At 42.9% G+C, this 17,760-nt stretch overlaps 1 protein-coding gene and 1 pseudogene across 1 annotated transcript in view; both read left to right on the forward strand.

Annotated features, from left to right (window-relative positions):
* The window catches only part of WWOX (WW domain containing oxidoreductase), a 1,117,686-nt gene that overhangs the window by 711,812 nt on the left and 388,114 nt on the right, over window positions 1-17,760 (forward strand).
* The window catches only part of LOC129050950 (small ribosomal subunit protein uS3-like), a 39,920-nt pseudogene continuing 22,160 nt past the window's right edge, over window positions 1-17,760 (forward strand).

Raw genomic sequence — 17,760 nt, forward strand, 5'->3', positions numbered from 1 at the left:
CTGTCGCCCAAGCTTGAGTGCAGTGGTGCCGTCTCAGGTTCTCGGCTCACTGCAAGCTCCGCCTCCCGGGTTCTTGCCATTCTCCTGCCTCAGCCTCCCGAGTAGCTGGGACTACAGGCACCTGCCACCTGGCCCGGCTAATTTTTTTTTTTTTGTATTTTTTGTATTTTTTGTATTTTTTTGTATTTTTCGTAGAGTCAGGGTTTCACAATATTATGCAGGATGGTCTCAATCTCCTGACATCGTGATCCACCCGCCTCAGCCTCCCAAAGTGCCAGGATTACAGGCGTGAGCTGCTGTGCCCAGCCTACAGCATAGATTTGAGGCATCTTGAAGGTAGATGCAGAAGAGTGGGATCTACTTTGGATTTTTAGGTTATTCACTGTTAAGACTTAAACAGCTTCTTATTTGGGTGAAACATGGGAGTGTCAAAAATAAGTCACTGTCACTCTTTGCCAACTTCCTTTAACTCTTTATATGGCTATATCTCCATAGATATCTAGTTTTTGTTTTGTTTTTGTTTTTGTTTCTGTTTTCAATTCCTCTCCAAACTGTCAGGGACAGGGCCAAGATCTGTGAATATAGAAAGATTAAGACTTTTTTTCTGCCTTGTTGAGTCCTCTTTCTAGCATGCCAGGAACATTTTTCTCATCTTTTGAACGTTAGGGAATAACACCCAATGCCACCCTATAACCTCAAGAGATAGAAGTGGAGGATCCTCTTAAGACAAGAAATCTTTCAAAGACAAACTAATGAATTAGTCCAAAGTCACTTGAGGCTCTAGATAGATCTTAGCAGTCAAAGCAATAAATATATAATCCCATAAATCTAAACTTTGTGTTATATTCATTAGGCTGTCTGTTTTCTTTTCCTTCAAATGTTTCACTTAATTCCCTGATATAATAAGCCTTCCAAATTCTTGGTGTTTTTCTACAACCAAGACCTTGATCTTTTTCCTCTCAGGATTTCTTTCATGAGAACCCATCTTCTGGCCATTTGGATATCATTGATGAGGGAATTGCAGCATTTCCCTATTCTTTAGAGTTTCATTAAAGTTTGACTATATTCCAGTACCGATTGTTGCATAACAAACCACCCCCAAATTTAGTGGCTTAAAACAACAACATTTATTTTGTTCAGGAATCTGTAGTTTCAGCAGGGCTCTCAGGAACAGCTTGTCTCTGCTCCAGCATCAGCTGAAGCAGCTTGAAAGCCAGAGTCTGACATCATCTGAAGGTTGTTCACTCACGAGTCTGAGGACTGATGCTGACTGGTGGCTGGGACCCTTGCTGGAGGGGCTGTTGGCTGGAACACCTACACATTGTCTCCATGTACCCTGAGCTTCCTCACAATATGGCGGCTGGGTTCCGAGGGTGAGCGTCCCAAGAGAAAGAACCAAGCAGATGCTGCATTGCCTTTTATGGCCTTCCATAAAAGTTAAATAGCCCTAGGTTTTCCTGCATTCTATTTTTTAGGCTGTCAGACCCACCCCAATCAGGTTTGCAGTGAGAGGAAATAGACCCCACCTCTTCTGGAAGAGAAAGTGGGACTGGACATACCGCCATGGCCACTTTTGAAAGACACAATCTGCCACATAAGCAAACAGTTCACGTCCTGCAGTGGGATATTGGGAAAAGAAATGGTATTTGGCAGGGGATCAGGAAACCTGGTTTTGAATCCTACCTCTGCCTCTTACTAGCCACATAACTGGGTCTTAGCATGCTCATCTATGAAATGGGGGACACTAATGCTTACCCCACATTTGTGCTGAGGATTATGCAAATAAAATCTGTAATTTGTGCAAGCATCCGCCAAGTGCCTGATGCAGACTGGAAGCTCAATAAGTCTTTGGTGAGTGCATTTATTGAATTGGAATCTGCACATTATGGCCATTATTTAGGTTTATTGTGTCCTAATCTATGTCAGTGAGTACATCCTTGCTGTTTTTCATGAATTTTCCACTGAGTTGCAACATGCCACTGGCCAATGAAGGTCAGGGAGGAAACAGATTAACAACATCTCATACCACAATGTCAAAATACTTAAAAGTGTTTACAGAGCCCAGTGACACCCAGTGAATTTAAAACAAGAGGACCGGAGCAGAAGTAAAACTATTCTTGTTCTTATAAGCTTGAACACAGGCCTTGATGTTTTATGATTGTTTTAAGGTCCATTAATCGTTGAATCATGAGGCCATGTAAAAAAATGACAGCTTTAACATCAAGGGCCCAGGTTTATTTTAAATGTTTTTGCTTCTACATGGATTCTAATTAATGACAGTGGCTAAAACCTGATTCAAATGTGGCAAATGTGGAGTGCCATGGGATGAAGCCAGTCAATTTCATCTAGGAGCATTTTATGGCTTATCAAAAGAAATATTCTCTTAGATTGAAGGGCGCCAGCCTGTAATGGGCATCAGCTGATTCTCAGAAAGAAGAAACAACATACTGTTACATAATTGGGGCTTCTCCAAAGTGGCCTGACCAAACTGTAGAGCTGCTTGTTTGTCTGATATGGTAGCAACTAGCCACATGTGGCTATTTAAACTGAAATGAATTAAAGTTGTATAACATTTGTAAAAATCACTTCTTCGGTTTCATTAAGTAACCCCATTTCAAGCGCTCAGTAGCTACATGTACCTAACACATTGGACAGCACGGTTACAGAACATTTTCATTTCCTCGGACAGTTTAACTGCTTTGGAGATTGGTTCTCCTTTTTCTTTTTCCATGTTCACTCCAGAATTAAAGTCAACCAGCTCAAATGTCCCATCTTTCCCCACAGACCTTTGTGCTCAAAGGCATCCCCTTCCCCATTTGGAGACTCTTCTAGGGCCTAGGCCAAAGCAACCAGGACTCCCTGTAGTCAACCCCACTCCTCAATTTTTGGCACCCATGGTATTCCACCTCAAGATAATGTCCTCTTCTAACCCCTCTAAATGTTCTCCTCCTGTGATACCCATAGGGACCCTGAACCTCTAGTCCTCAAGAGCAGTCATTCACCCCTTTGGACTATGGATCCCTTTGCAACCCAGGAACAACTACTGTATGGCCTCTTCAAAGCTGTATATGCTGCAAATATTGTATTCTAGGTAGGATAAATAATAGGTCTTATATATAGGTGCAGATAATTTTCAAATATGGGTAAATGCTATTAGGATGTGTAAAGCAGAAATCCATTTTAAAGTGTGATTGAATCCATACTAACATGATCATTACGTATTTACTAATTGATGATTACTAAAAATGTGGACCTTTGTGAATTTGCGATGTCATAGAAGGGTGTTCTTAACTAGAAAAGTCAGTGGCCAACATTCTGGGAAGTAGAGGCCTCTTCCTCACTGCTTCATTGGTTTAAAATAAACTCCAACAGAAAAACTTGCCATCATCTTTAATTTCCTGCATCAGCTAAGCATTTATTTCATGTAGTCCTCACACTAGATTGAGTGGTTCCATATTAATGTCCTACGTCAAAGATGAGTAAACTGAGATGCGTAGGTTCTAATTTGCCCAGTGTCCTGGTGTGTGATCTTGACCACTAGCCTAAACTGCTATTTTATGTCCACCCATCAACCTCCACGGCTGCCCGTCATTTGAACACACATAATATAGTTGTGTGGCTTGGTGGAGCCATCTGAATTCTGTTAGGCCATTTGCCAATGCTGCTATTAGGGGCGAAATGTCACGCACTTGATCTAAATGTACTTAGGAGAATTCTCAGCACCTGATGAATTATTATTGGGAATTTTATGGCCTCATAGGTTGCAGGCTTCATACCAACTGCAGCTAATGAGCTATGGGCCCCAAGAAGCACTGAGGACACACGGCGTTCTGCACACAGAGTGGGCTGTTTCTTTCTGTTCTCCCCCTGCACCCTTCTCAGATGCAATCTCAAGTCATATGAGAACTTGTGCAAATGTTTCTCCTGGATGGTTTCCTTTAGAACATGTGTCCTATTACTTGAAATGGATGTCTGAGCAGAATGGTTTTAGAAGTTAGATTTTTTTTAGGGGGGAATTAGAAACCAAAGCAAAGCCAATAGAGACCTAAAAAAAAAAAAAAAAAAAAAAAAAGAGGAAGAAAAAAAAATCGGCTGTGGTATTCTAGGAAGAAAAAAGCATTTTTCGAATGAAAACTTTTTATTATATTTGATATATTCTGCTTCCCTTCCGTAGTATGTATTAATGAGATGAAATCACTTCTTACTTTTCAGGTTAATATTAAAATTGAAGCCCATCCCTCTACCCTAAGGACTCTACCAGCCTCTGGCAGTATTCCTTTCCAACTTCCACGTGCCCCAAATAGGTAGAAGTTAGCCTTTATTTTTGGTGTCATCTCTTTTTTCCCTCCTCCTGTCAGTTTTTCAGAAACTCCAGAAATTTAACCTAGTACACAGGGGCCACCCACCCCTCTTTCCAGAAGCCTTCTAGAAAGAGGACTGGGAGTGTGAATGAGGCCGTGTGGGCTTTGTTTGCACCTGTGGTTGTCATGACAATTTCTCAAAGCTCAGCTGGGACAGGAAGAAGGAAGGGGAGGATAGCAGTGTGTTCAGTGTGTGAGCTCCTAAAAGCTCTTGGGTCACTGTTCCCAAGGGATGATGACCCTCTATGGCAGATCAGTTGCATGTGCATGTGAGCTTTCCCTCCTCCCCTGGGTTAGCATATTCCACACTCACCTTCTCAAAGCGAAGTCTCCCTTAGGGGACCCTTGGTGTCCTGTTCATCTAGCGAATCTCACAGCACCAATAGAAACACCAAGAACACGGATTCATCAAAGGAAAAATGTTGAAGTTTCAATTTTTATGCTTCCTGGTAATCCTTTAGCCCTTGATGGAAATTTCCAGACCTAAACCAGTGAATTAAGAGTATGGGGAAGAGGAGCCCTCATACAGTTCTATTAAATGGTCCTTTAATACTCTTCTTCAGAGTGACGGGTACCCATTGCCTATATATTTTCAAAACTACACTGAAAATTTCAAAACATTTCTATCAGAATACAGTCTTATTCTCAGCTGATTTGCAATTTCCACCTGGATCTGTTAAATGGCAGCTTACCTACGAAATATCAGGTTCTGCCCAATCACCTACCCTGCCTCATATGATCAGCCAGTATATTTATGTGGACACATGCAGCCACACTTGTTTTTAACATTTGAGAATGACAGCATATTGGCAGTTCATATAAGCTATCAAATATTACATGTCAACTCAGAAAACATCCCTAGGAAGTATTATGGGAACCCCCTGTATCACTTGAGATTCCTGGATCCATATTTGCTGTTAACAAAATAAATTAATAGTCAACAACTGATTAAAGCATTTCCCTGCTACCGTGATTGCCTTGACAAATTCTGCAGTGTTGGAGTATTTTACCTCCCATTATTTCTTCTGAGTGACTCTTGCCCGCTGAACAGGACGTTTGGTTCTACTTGTTAAGCCTGCCTAATCCTGATTGAAGCGGGCCATAATATCAAGGGTGGAAGAAGGTGGGAATATAAACTAGATTTGTTCCCTTCTGTAGGAATAACTCTATTAGGACTTTCTTTTTGGAGACAAATCATCTTATGCAGGGGGGAAAAAAAACTCCATAAAAAAGACAAATGACAGCACAAGATCCAAAAAGACAAGTGCTCAGTCATTTTGTCATAATGCCAGAAGAGACAGTAATGCTGTGTGGACTATGCATTCAGACACTTAGAAAATATTGCAGGCAGAGCTGGGGATTCAGTGGCCAGAAGCATATTTGGTGAACCGAGGACGCATCAAAGGGCTTCCCTGGTGTTCAGTAACTTGCGCTGTATTTCAGAGGTTTATAAAGGGAAGGGACAGGAAAGCAGTGTGCCAGTAAGATGACTCCTCTTCTCGTCTGGATTTTAGAGGAATGCAGTGAACAAATGATGAAAAAGTCTGAAGGGACTTTGGTAATTCAGCATCCGAAAAACAATTAGTGTTTTGTGACACTCTTAGTTGTGATCTGCCTTATGTTTTATACACATGGTCACTCGCATACATAGGTATATTATTCTGCAATTGCTGATTAATTGATGATCCTTCATCCTCTCTGTGATTCATGGGCTCTCTAGGTTGGATAAATCACTTTTGGGTATTATATCTACTAGTACATTTATGTCACTAGAATTCCTTTGAGAAGCTATCGTTGTGTACATTTACTGTATCTATTAACTTTCTTCATCTCCCTCTTCCTCCCTTTCTTCCTTTCCTTTCCTTTTCCCTTCTCCTCTCCTCTCCTTTCTCTCTCCCTCCCTCTTTCTTTTCTTTCTTTTTTCTTTTTCTCTCTCTCTTTCCCCCTTTTTGTTTTTCTAGTAGAGACAGGGTTTCACCTTGTTGGCCAGGCTGGTCTCAAGCTCCTGACCTCAGGTGATCCACCTGCCTCAGTCTCCCAAAGTGCTGGGATTACAGGCATGAGCCATCATGCCCAGCCCCCTTGTCCTCTTCTTATAAGGCCACTAATCTCCTCATGAGGGGCCTCATCCTCAAGACTTCATCTAAACCTAACAACCTCTCCAGGGTCCCATATCCAGATACCATCACACTGATGGTCAGGGCTCTGACATATGAATGAGGGGTAGAGGGACACAAACATTCAGTCCCTAACACTTGGTCAAGTTACTTAAGCTTGGTAAGCCTCTCTCTTCTTGCTGAGTCATGAGGATAATAAGATATACCTGTTAGGGTTCTTTTGAGGAATAAATGGAATTTTTAAAGAATTGTGCCAGACATGTAATAATTACTTGATAAACTATAGCTATTATAACACCATCAAAGCTGTGGTTCTTACCCTCATCATTGTTTACCCTCTCACACAATAAGGTATTTGTGAAAAGGATCAAGTCTCGTTCTCCTTTGAACCCCAAAGTCCCCAGTCACCACAGAGACCAAGTACAGTAGGTACCAATGCAGGGCAATGCATAGGACCTAGGTGTCCTAACTTGGCACTGTATCTGCCAATTTTTTAAAAGACAAGATGACATCCAAAAGATTGGGGCATATTTAGGATAATGCCCCATTCTGTGAGGGTAGACATTATAGAGGACATCAGCAACCAGCCACAGGCCATCTCTTGGTGCCATTGGGTTTTGAGACCCTCAAGGTGACACCGATTTAACATGGCAGGTCTTATGTTCTTGGGTAATCTCAAACAACTTCTTGAAAATATTTGTTAAAAAAACAAACAAACAAACAAAAACAAAAAAACAAATCTGGCTGGGCATGGTGGCTCCTGCCTGTAATCCTGACACTTTGGGAGGCCGAGGTGGACAGATCACCTGAGGTCAGGAGTTCGAGACCAGCCTGGCCAACATGGCGAAACTCTTTCTCTACTAAAAATAAAAAAAAAAATTTGCCAGGAGTAGGCGCAGGCACCTGTAATCCCAGCTGCTCGGGAGGCTGAGGCACGAGAATCACTTGAACCCAGGAGGCGGAGGTTGCAGTGAGCCAAGATCGTGCCACTGCACTGTAGCCTGGGTGACAGAGTGAGACTCCGTCCCCCCACCCCCTAAAAAAAAATCTATCCAAAGGCCTTGACTAATGCAGAATCAGCACTAATTAACAAGCCCCATAAACTAAAGGCCCCATGTTTGTGTTATAAGTTTTAAAACTTTTTAAATAGTGTTTTTCCCCTGTCTTGTTTTCTATCATTTCACATCTTCTTAAACACATCTATTTTTAAAAGAGATTTTGACTCACTGGTGAATTTGTCTTAAAATGGAAAAACAAAATCAAATATAAGAATTTTGTTATGAATCTTTGGGGAAACACAATTTGGGAATCTACCCTAATAGGTAAACCCATGTAATTTCTTATTTCCGTCTAGTTATAGGAAAATACTGAGATACTTGTGAGGTGTTTTTTTTTTTTTTTTTTTTTTTTTTTCCAACTTGTATACACATTGTTCTATAAGTAATTGATTGTCTTTTAGGAAAAAAAATATTCAGCATCTCAAATGTACCTTTAATATTGCTTCTGATTTTTGTTGTTTTGCTCTCATAGCGTTAATCTACCTCACAGAGATGTTTTAGGTCGTAAGTATTTTTCATTTGATTTTTTCCCCCTTAATTTCCTTTTTTTCCCTCCTAAGTTATAAATATACAGCCTTAAAAAGAAAACACTCAGAAATTTAGGTCCAAGAATCCTGCTTTTCTTAAAACCTTTCAAGTGTTAGATTAATAACATTTTTGTAAGGTGGTTACCAGAATGGAGTATACTTGAGCTGAGTTTTGCTAGAGTCCAAGATAATCTATTCTAATTTCTGGGGACACACATTTTGTCCTGGTTAGAGAGAGATATAATGATGCCTATCTAATTCTGTGGTGGTCCGGCTTTCATGTATGTATATGTGGGCAGGAATGTGTGTGCGTGTGCGTGTGTGAGCTCCTGTGTGTGTGTTCATCAAGTATCCATTGTGTCTCCAAGGTCTTACCAACAACAAAAGGCCTCCTTTGAGATCAGTCACATTCATTCGATGTTTGTTTTCTACTACCTGATACTTACTGCTTTCTCTTTGTCGCCGTTAATTTTGTTTGTCATATGTCAGACCAGGATGAGTGAGGCACATACAGATTCAGCTCATTTTATTTTTTTTCTCCCTTCCCTCGTCACCACCTTTGCTAATTTCAGTCGGTCAGCACATTTAGCAAGCATGTAGCTGCTTGCCTGAGCAAGCCATTAATCTATATTAGAAAATGTAGAGGCCCCTGTGCTAACCTTCCTGAAGCTTGCCTCCCCACCCCCAATTCTACAGGTTCTATTACATCTCCGCTGGTTTAAGGCAACTGCTGTTTCTTCTAGGAATTTTCTTTTCTTTCCTTGCTGAATATCTGCACTTAACTAATACTGCCCAGGCACACGGGCTGTGGCTCAAGTTTTCAGTGCAGGACAGTGTGTCGTCGCAGGAGAAGACAGAACCCGGCCAGATCCTCCCCCTGCCAGCAAGCAGAGTCAGTTACTGGGAAGCCATAATAATTCTTTCTTCTAAACAATTTTGGCAAAAATGTGCCTCCATCTTATGTCAAGAATTTTTCATCTTTCTGGAATTTGTATTTCCCCTTCCCCTCTTCTTCATTTTTATCCTCCTGGTGAAGTATCTCCTTTTCCCTAAAAAAGTGGAAAAAATGAACTTTTCTATGTCAATTCAAATGATATTCAAAAAATACTATATGTTAAAAAATATATTTCTGTAATCCTGACATCCCCTAATAAAACCACTGTCTAATAAAACTACCAAGAAGCCTCTCTTGAAAAAAAAAATTAAGTGAACCTCTACTTTAGAATATTGGCTTTTCAAAACAAAAGAGGTTGCAGTGATGGCATAGATAAAGGCATCTGTGTTCTTTTCCACCCTATCCCGTTTCAAGATGTATCCTTTGTGGATTACATTGGGTTTTTTCTATGGAATCATGCACCTTAGACCTGGGAGAAACCAGCGTGACATCCAGGGTCAAGGTTTTCCAATGAGGTATTTTGGGGGAAAAAGTTCCACCTTCAAATAACAACTAATGTGACATGGCAGTGTATGAGACATTACAGCCAAGGCCTTCTGGTTGAAGCTGGGGAACTGTGGGCGTTGTCCCCACTAGGCCTGTCATCTGCCCTTGCAAAACCACCCTTGGGCTCTCTCACGTGCGGTCTGTGCACCAGCTACCTTTGTGCTCCCCACATTCTTCCACCTGGCCTGGAAGCTGACCACAGTTGGCTCTCTTGCCCTTTCTTCTTCTGGTTGGATTTAGCAATTTAATTTTCAGGCTTGCTCCCTGCAGGGTGTCAGTTCACCACCTTCCTCTGTAGAAGGTTTTGTCCAGGCCGGGCACAGTGGCTCACGCCTATAATCCCAGCACTTTGGGAGGCCTACGCGGGCGGATTGTCTGAGGTCAGGAGTTCGAGACCAGCCTGGCCAACATGGTGAAACCCCATCTCTACTAAAAATACAAAAATTAACCAGGCATGGTGGCACACACCTGTAATCCCAGCTACTTGGGAGGTTGAGGCAGGAGAATTCCTTGAGCCTCGGAGACAGAGTTTGCAGTGAGCCAAGATTGTGCCACCGCACTCCAGCCTGGCTGAGAGAGTGAGACTGTGTCTTTAAAAAAAAAAAAAAAAAAAAAGGAAGGTTTCATCCATTTAGCTGACAAGGGCAGGAGCTGTTCCTGCTGTTACTAACTCTAGTACATTGCATGAAACCTTGCTGTTTCCTTAAACCCTGCACCGACCTTTACAAACAGTGCCTTTACTAAACACTTCTTACATTACCCGTTTTGAGTGTACCATCTGCCTCTTGCCAGGACCCTGACCAAGAATTTGAAATCTCAGACCATGATGACCTTCTTACCCAATACATAAGCTTTCCTCCAAAACACACATTTATGGGGGCAGAGGGAGTCTTTCTGGAAGGAAACGTCGGCTGAGCTATGGCTCCTTTTGCTTCCCCTGGGTTTTAATCCTTCCTTCCCTTCCTGTTCTTTTAAGGAAATCTGAAAAGGAGCAAAAGAGCTTTAGAACTGCAATGCATCTGTCTGAGGCCAAGGGCAGTTGCACGCAGACCTCTCTGCCAGTGTTTCAGTGACCCTCCTCTTGCTGCTTGGCTGCCTATGAGTCCATGCTGACATCTGGCTCTGTCTGCCCAAATATAAACTTGAGAGTGACTTCCAAGATATATACAGGGCTCAGAGGTTCTCTCCCCAACCCATTCACTGGCCCTGCTCTCTCTCGATGTTCCCAAGTCTCCTGGGTGACCTTGTGTGTCCTTCCTGGGATATTGCTCAATCACCCTAGAACTGTAAGGCCAAGTGTTCGTAGCCAGAACATGGCAGAAATACTCCTGCTTCTATTCTGCTTTTTTAGCATGGAATCCCCTGTGCCTTAATGTGAATAAATACTCCTCAAAATGAAGGTAGAATCCAGTATCTGTTGTCTTAACTAAATCCCTAACTGGACCCCCTCTGATAAACCCTCTGATAAAGAATTGATGTAAAATGTGTGACACTGGATAGATCCAGGAAGCCAGAGAAAGAGGGCACCCTTTTCTTTTCTAGCATTTGAGTTCCCAAAGAAGTAAAACTGTGAATGTTCACTTCATTTTTTCCTGATATATCAAGGACTCCAGATGTAAGCTCATTGATAGTCTTGGTGTGTTCTTCAGTATTTGTGCTTTTAATAGATATTGCAAGTGTGTTTAATGTGAAAATAGAAACTGAGGGCTTTTAAAAGAGCTTACTCAAAATCCTGCCAATTACTGAAATCTACCAGACAAGAAGGAGCCACTTTTTTTTTTTTTTTTTTTTTTTTTGATACAAGGAGGGGAAATGTTTCCACAAAAGCCCGGCCGTTTGTCTTTAAAAATTTTCATCTCTTGGGTACTGAGTTGTAATAGTAAATACAGATGTAGCTGTGTCACATTAAAAGCACAACCAAATTGCTGTACAATGTTCAGGACACTTTTATGTCACTTTAAAATGTAGAGTGTCATCTAAAAATGAGCAATTGCTGTGAAGAAACTGGGGTTGGCTCTGATTTTGTGGCTCAGTTTTTTTTGGTTTCTTGAGAAGATCATCTTTAAGTCAAAAGTTATGCAATGCCAAGTACTCATCTGTGTAATCTATTTCAGTTTCCAAAATTTTTCATCACCTGGTTACAAACATCTGAAGGCAAGAAATAGCCAAGATTCCATTGCAAGTCCCAGAGTAAGTTATTATTAGACAGAAACAAACAAGTAAATACCTTGGGCCTGATCTATTGCCCAAACCAGTCCTGACTTGGCTTGGGGTCTGACCAACTGTTTTTGATCCCACAATCTGAAGTACGTTTGTGGAAATACAAAGGTCAAACCTTCCCCTAACCCTCTGTAATCCCTTGTGGAGCTAAGGAATGAAAAGTTGCTTAAACATTTTCCTGTTGCCAGTTTTTCTTAAACATTAGTACTATTCTTTTTTTTTTTCCTTCTTCAACCCTGACTGTGATTCACAAAGAATAGGGAAGCTTAGCCAACTGCAGTTTCAAAGTATTGCTTCTTAAGCCTGGGCCAAGTGTGTAGACTTGATAGAATTCTGATTAATGCATCCTATTACATTAATTTTAGAAGAAACCAGAAGGCATTTCTCCTATTCCTAGTGCAGGCCAGCCTGCCAGAAGCATTTGTCTCCTTAAAGAGCTAATATCTTCAGCTACCAACAATCATAAAACTGAAAAATCTATCGGAAGAGTTGGCTTCTCTGGATGTGCATAAGGCACACTGCAAAATAGATGTAGAGCTTGGCTGAACTTTGCTTCAAATTTGCCAATCAAAATTCACGAACCCACGCCAAGTTGGCTACAAAACCTCTAGCTTGGAGCCAGCACTAATTATGTCAACAAGTAGTTCAAGTTTAGCCCCTGTTAAGTCCTGTACTCCTGGGTATCGGGGATGAGTCTTTGTGTGGAGGCAAACGGGCCCTGTCTTCGCTTGGCTTCCTCCTAAAATTCCCAGGACCTCTTCGGGTCCTAGCCCTTTCTGTTCCCCTGAGATTGCGCCTCCTCACCCTCTGTCTTGGATGGAAAGAGTTCCAAGGCAGTCCAGTCACCCCAGTGAAAAGTTTTCTAATGAGGTCAAGCCTTCTTATTGTCATAGGTCATTTTCTTTAGAAATGAGAAACCATCTCATTGGGCTTTCCAGGAAGTAGACTCTGAGTGCAGGTTTGTTGTGCAGAATACATGCCTTGGAATTAACACCTATGGAAGGGAGGAAAATGAAGATGGAGTGGGCAGAGGGAGAAGTTGAGCTGAGATGCAGTCCAGGAAGGGTCTCAGTCAACCTCATGAGGCTAAAAGGGCCCATCAGAGCTAATCCCTATTGGGCTAATGTGGCCAGGCTTTTATAAACCTGCCTTGACTTGTGATTGGGTGGGCTGCCCCAGGAAGGATTTGCCCTTGCCGAAGGTAGCTCTCTATGTTCAGGTACTCCCTGGAAAGGCTGATGGCTGAAGGCTACAGGTTACCCTGGAAGGGAGACCTGGGCTGCACATCAGAGCCCATCTACTTTCCAGTGTGGACATGTTCCAGCTCCTGCCCCAGCCCTGCCACACCATCACCCTCTCCAGCACACACAGCCCTTCTCTGTTGATTAGGGTTGGTTGAGCTGTTCTACCACCTTCGTTGACTCAGACCTTGAAGTAAAACAGAAAGCCCTGGAGCAAGGCAGGCCCAGTTTTGAGGCTGGGTGCAGAGGCTCATGCCTGTAATCCCAGTACTTCGGGAGGCCACGGCAAGAGGATCACTTGAAGCCAGGAGTTTGAGATCAGTCTGGCCAACACAGCGAGACCCAATCTCTCCAAAAAGTTTAAAAATTGGCTGGGCATGGTGGCACACGCTTGTAGTCCTAGCTACTCAGGAGACTGAGGCAGGAGGATCACTTGAGCCCGGTAGGTCGAGGCTGCAGTGAACTAAGATGCCACATCACCATAGCCTGGGCAGTTTTGAGTGCTGCCTCCACCATGTAACTAGCTTGCCAGTCAAGTCGTTAACTATTCGGGACCTTAGTTTCATCTTTCCTGAATTGGAGCCAGTATACGTAATTCCAAAGGTTGCTTTTAAGTGTAAGTGAGAATATTGGCAGAAATTCGTTAGCACTGAGAGAGGGAATATAAAGTGGAGGTTAAGTGTACGGCTTAAGAGCAGAGTCAGGAAACCTAGACTTGCATACTGATTTCTGAGTTGAATGTTCCAGGGTAAGCCACTTAATCTCCCTAATCTTCATTGTGCTTAGCTCTAGAATGGAGGCTTGTTGAGCAAATTAAATGGAAACGATAACGGTGAAGCACTTAGCACAGGAGAAGGCCCATAGTACTCAGGTGTTCACTCCACAGCAAAGCGTTCACTCTTCTGCACTCTTTCCCAGTCACTTGGCCGCTACTGTTCGGTTCACTTCTTTTGGATCTTCTCATCCCCATCAGGTTCCCAGGTGAAATGAGCCCAGCTCAGCAGGGCAGTTGTCTTCAGTGACCCCCAGTGAGGCAGGAGGTGGGACTTGACTCTGGAGGCAAGACTCAACTCCATAGACAGGGCTTACACACTGGACCAAATTGAGGACTAGCTAAAACAGGGATAGGGTGGGTGCACCTTTCCATAAGATGTGTCTACCAGTGTGTCATGTCAGTTTACCATTTCCATGGCAACACCTAGAAGTTACTGCCCCTTTCCACTGCAATGACCCAACAACCTGGAAGTTACCACCCTTTTTCTAGAAATTTCTGCATAATCCACCACTTAATTTGCATATAACTAAAAATGGGTGTAAATGTGATGGCAGCACTGCCTCAGAATTGCCACTCTGGGCACTCTGCCTGTGGGGTAGCCCTGTTTTGCAAGGAGCAGCTCCTCTGCTGCTGTTGTACACTGTCCCTTCAATAAAAGTTGCTAACACCACCAGCTTGCCCTTGAATTCTTTCCTGGGCAAAGCCAAGAACCCTCTTGGGCTAAGCCCCAATTCTGGGGTTCACCTACCCTGCATCACCAGCACAGTGGAAGGCCATAAGCTCGCAGCATTTTCATCCATAAACAAAGCTTGGCAATATCTCTGATGACGGCTAAGAGCTTAGGTGTTTGCTCCAGTGAGATTTGCACTCAGTCTTTTTTGAGTGAGACTTGAAGTCGATTCTGAGTCTTCTCCTTCCTAGATGGACTCATTATTTACTTATTTATGTATTCACTCATCTATTCATTAATTTATACTCTTAGTTTGGTATCAACACCTGTAAAATGGGTATGGTAATGTGGTGATATGGAGGAAACTAAAATAACTCTGGTATTGTTCTTACTATTTACTTCTGTATTGTCATCGTTATCATTCCTTTGATAACCATGAGCACCTGTCATGGGCCTGGCACTCTAGTAGGCTCTCAGGATGCACAATGACCCTGTCGCTGCTTGCTGGAGACATAAGCCCCCAGCCACTGACATCTGCAAGAATAGTCATGGACACTGCTAAGTTTTGATGCCAAAGAGCCAAATTTGCAGTACCAGAATGTCCTTTCCATGTGTGACCCAAAGTTTTGGCTACTGAAGACGTTGCATGCCCTACAACAGTGGAAGTGGTGCCCTGAATATGCCAGAAATAATGGCGGAGTCAACGAAGACCTGGGAGTATTGTTTGGAGACATCTCAGTATTCCTAAATCATTTTCCCATCCTTAAATAAAAATCTTTCTTAATGATGATCTGAGAACTTCTAGTCAGCCCCATTTCCATGAGTAGAGTTGGCCATTGCCTGCTAAGAAAATTTAGGGGGTTTTTCTTGGGATCGGTGGATGGACTTAGGATTAGTGTGGCCCATCCTTGAGATATAATGACAACCTTGGTGAAAGTAAGACCACAGGGCCTATCTTCAGGCAAGTGCCTTGCATTTTAATACCAACCATGCCATGTGTATGTGTTTCCTGGGCCTGCCATAACAAATTACCGCAAACTGGGTAGATTGAGAGCCATTCATTGTTTCATGGTTTTGGAGGCCAGAAGTCCAAACTCAAGGCATTTGTGGGGTTGGTTCCTTCTGGAAGCTATGAGGGAGAAACCATGCCGTGCCTGTCTCCTGGTTTCTGGTGACTGCTGGCAATTCTTGGTGTCCCTTGGCTTGGAAACACCACATTCCAACCTCTACTTCCATCCTTACATCACCTTCTCCTTTGGCTTTGTGTCCTTTCTGTCTCTTATAAGGGCACCAGTCATTGGACTTAGGACCCACCTAATTGAGTATGTTCTCATCTCAGTCCTTATCTTAATTACATCTGCAAAGACCCTGTTTCCAAATAAAGTCACATTCGTTGGTTCTGAGTGAACATGTTTCTAGGGGGACGCTGTTGAACCCACTGCACTGCATCAAACGTATGGGTGTGCTTTCTCTTGGCCTTTCTCCTGTTTGCCTTCTCTGTGTTGGGAATTGTGGTTCACACCCATCCACTTATCCCTGCATGTTGAGCATCGTCTCTTACCTGAAGAGCAGAAGGATGATAAAAATGAGGAAACTGAGGCACAGGCTTGCCCCAGGTTACACAACTAGTTATGATGGAGGGTGGATCGGAAGCCAGGCGCCCCTCAGCCCCCACCCCACAACAGCTGTATCTGGCCTCTGGTTTATCCTTCTTTCCCCCCGCTCACCACATGGCTTCTCATTTTGAAAACCCAGTGGCTAATAAAGTAGATGAGTTTCAGGATTGCAAAATATTGTGGTCCTGGCCTTTGCCCATTGTGTAATCTTCACAGTGACCAGAGCATTTGCAGTTCCTAGGAAGTTCACCCATTCCCAACAGTGTCCCAGGGTCAAGCTCAGATGACCTGTGGTATTTTTATACCCATGTATGTGTCAATGTTTATAACTTTTAAAGTTGTTGTCAGGAAGCACTGAGGCATGTGGTCGTTCACAGATGACAAAGACAGAGGCTCAGGGAACTCAGTTGCTTGCTGAGCTTTAAACCCAAGTCTATTTCTAAGGCTGGACTGAGTCTTTGAGAAAATGCAAAGTAACCTAGCACAGTGTCAGACACAAAATAGTCAGCAAATACCATCATAGATTCAGGCTTCTGAGTCCAAAGCAAACAATTCTTATCTCCAATTCCCATCTTCAAATATTAAAATAAACTCTTTTTTTTTAAAGAGGCAGAATCTCACCGTGTTGCTCAGGCTAGAGTGCTGTGGCATCTTAGCTCACAGCAGCCTCGACCTACCAGGCTCAAGTGATCCTCCTGCCTCAGTCTCCTGAGTAGCTAGGACTATAGGCATGCACCACCATGCCCAGCTATTTTTAAAATTTCTTGTAGAGATGGGGTCTCACTGCATTGGCCAGACTGACCTAAACTCATGCCTAGCTATTTTTAAAATTTCTGGTAGAGATGGGGTCTCACTGCATTGGCCAGACTGACCTAAACTCCTGGCTACAAGTGATTCTCTTGCCTTGGCCTCCCAAAGTGCTGGGATTACAGGTGTGAGCCACCATGCCCAGCCTAAAATAAACTCTTTAGTGTCAAAAAATCTACGTGAGGCCAGGTGTGGTGGCTCACCCCTGCATGTAATCCCAGCACTTTAGGAGGCCAAGGTGGGTGGGTCACCTGAGGTCAGGAGTTCAAGCCCAGCCTGGCTGACATGACGAAACGCCATCTCTATTAAAAACACAAAAATTAGCCAGGTGTGGTGGCATGTGCCTGTAATCCTAGCTACTCGGGAGGCTGAGGCAGGAGAATGGCTTGAACCCAGGAGGCAGGGGTTGCAGTCAGCCGAGACTGTGCCATTGTACTCCAGCCTGAGAGACAGAGCGAGACTGTCTCAAAAAAACAAAAACAAACAAAAATCTACTTGAACCGATTAAATTCCTGTCCCCACCTAGAATTCTAAATATTTTATAAATAAAGTCTTCAGAGCCTAGGTATTCACTAGAACCAAGTGGCCCCACGTTCTTAATGGGTGGAATATTATTTTGAATCTTTCTATCACCTTTTCTTGATGAGAGTTACATTGCTGGGTGAAAGCTTTCTATGCAACATCATCATTGTTGAACAAACAGATGCTTAGCATACTTAGGTTGGAATGCAAGGGAACTAAAGGTAGGGGAGATTCTTAAGGAAGTCCACTTTCTCTTCAAGAATGCTATCAAACTGAAAGGTAATTCCTAAAGAACAGGCATTTGTAAGTTAGGGAGGAGGAACTGAAAAAGATTCCTAGCAAGAAATATCATAAAGAGGCTTGATAAAGCCAAAAAACTAAAAGAAAAAAAAAAGGAATTAGAAA

This window comes from Pongo abelii, chromosome 18 (genome assembly GCF_028885655.2).
Source record: "Pongo abelii isolate AG06213 chromosome 18, NHGRI_mPonAbe1-v2.0_pri, whole genome shotgun sequence".
NCBI classification, from domain to species: domain Eukaryota; kingdom Metazoa; phylum Chordata; class Mammalia; order Primates; family Hominidae; genus Pongo; species Pongo abelii.